We start from the raw sequence: 1,523 nt of genomic DNA, 5'->3' as shown, positions 1-1,523 counted from the left end.
ATGAAATATGTATAAAAATAGTCAGTTTATAAATATTAAATATTATCGCTAAAGACTATAAATATAATATTGATTTAACAGAACTAGTTTGATGTTAGAAAAATAGTTTTAAATTAAATACATTCCAGCTATAACCTTTATATTTTTAAAATCATATTATACAAATTCCTTCAAGAGTTTCATCGTTCATATTGTAATAATACTCTTATTGAATGCAATTTGTACTGTAATGAATTTTGGAAAAAGAATTTTTAATTTCTTTTTTGTCAATAATATGTAACGTAATTTAAAAAATGTGTAATAGAAAGTGATATCTAATTTTTAAAGGTACGTGTAGTTTCGCAATAATTAATGAATTTCAAATGAAATTAGAATCATTAAGTGTTATAATTTTATAAAAGTGTTTAATCTATCTATAAATATACAACGATACAATCAGTATTATATTAAAATAATGCAGTAGGTATGTACATTTTAATTGAAATGTTGTTAGAACTTGTTTTGAATTTTTCTTAAAAACTATAATTAAATCAACCTAGCTAACAATGGACACAGTGCCTCATTATCTCATATTTCGAAGTACAAATGTACATATATGTCTTAATAAAATTACTGATATTACAAATTTTTCAAGAAGCTTAAAATTCAAACAAAGTAAAGTATGAGATAGTTATGCACTTAAAATTTCTCAAAAAAATATGTATAATTTAAATATATTTTATTTCTTTTATTGAATGAATTAATATTTTAAATACCAATCTTGTAACTTTCAATCTTATTCTAACAAGACTTTAATGTTAAATTAATGAATGTAAGTGTATAAATGAAATGTGTAGAGAGTAAATTTTAAGTATTTGATTTTGTAACAGTAGTTGAAGTTCTATTTTTCTATAGCTATAGAAATGTTATAACATAAGTAAAAGTGAATTCACGTGCCAAAGAAATATGTGTATTAGTGTACTTTTATGAATGTTATTCAAAAAGGGGTAGAGGAGTATAAGAATTTTAAAGACTTGTCTAAAATTTTTTATTTTCCAGTTCCATGAACATTAATATAAAAATTTTACTTATTTCAGTTTCTAAATCAATGAAAAAGCAAATACATTAATGTCAATTGTTTAGAAGCATTGAATAATTTATTCATAAAATATCACACTTCATTTTTCTTGTGTGATAAAGTACACTGTCACTTATTCATTTTTAATATATTTCATATTATTTATAAATAAAATATATTCAAATATTTCTGTTACTTACACATAAAAATGTATACCCAGATTTCAATGTCTTTGCAAGAAAATAGACTAAATATTATAAAAAAATCAAAGTAATGTCCTTGTCTCTATATATTTCATGCTGTGACAAGTGTGAAGTTTTATTATTGCATATATGTGCATGAAACTAGGATAGTGTCATAAAAATAAACTAAATATGAATATAATAGATACAGGTAAATTTATATTATCATACATGAAATTTTTTTCTAGTTGTTTGTAAATTTGTAATTAAAAGTGTGAGTAATA

This window comes from Habropoda laboriosa, unplaced genomic scaffold (assembly GCF_001263275.1).
Source record: "Habropoda laboriosa isolate 0110345459 unplaced genomic scaffold, ASM126327v1 scaffold14, whole genome shotgun sequence".
NCBI lineage: Eukaryota > Metazoa > Arthropoda > Insecta > Hymenoptera > Apidae > Habropoda > Habropoda laboriosa.
This window is presented reverse-complemented; position numbering follows the sequence as displayed.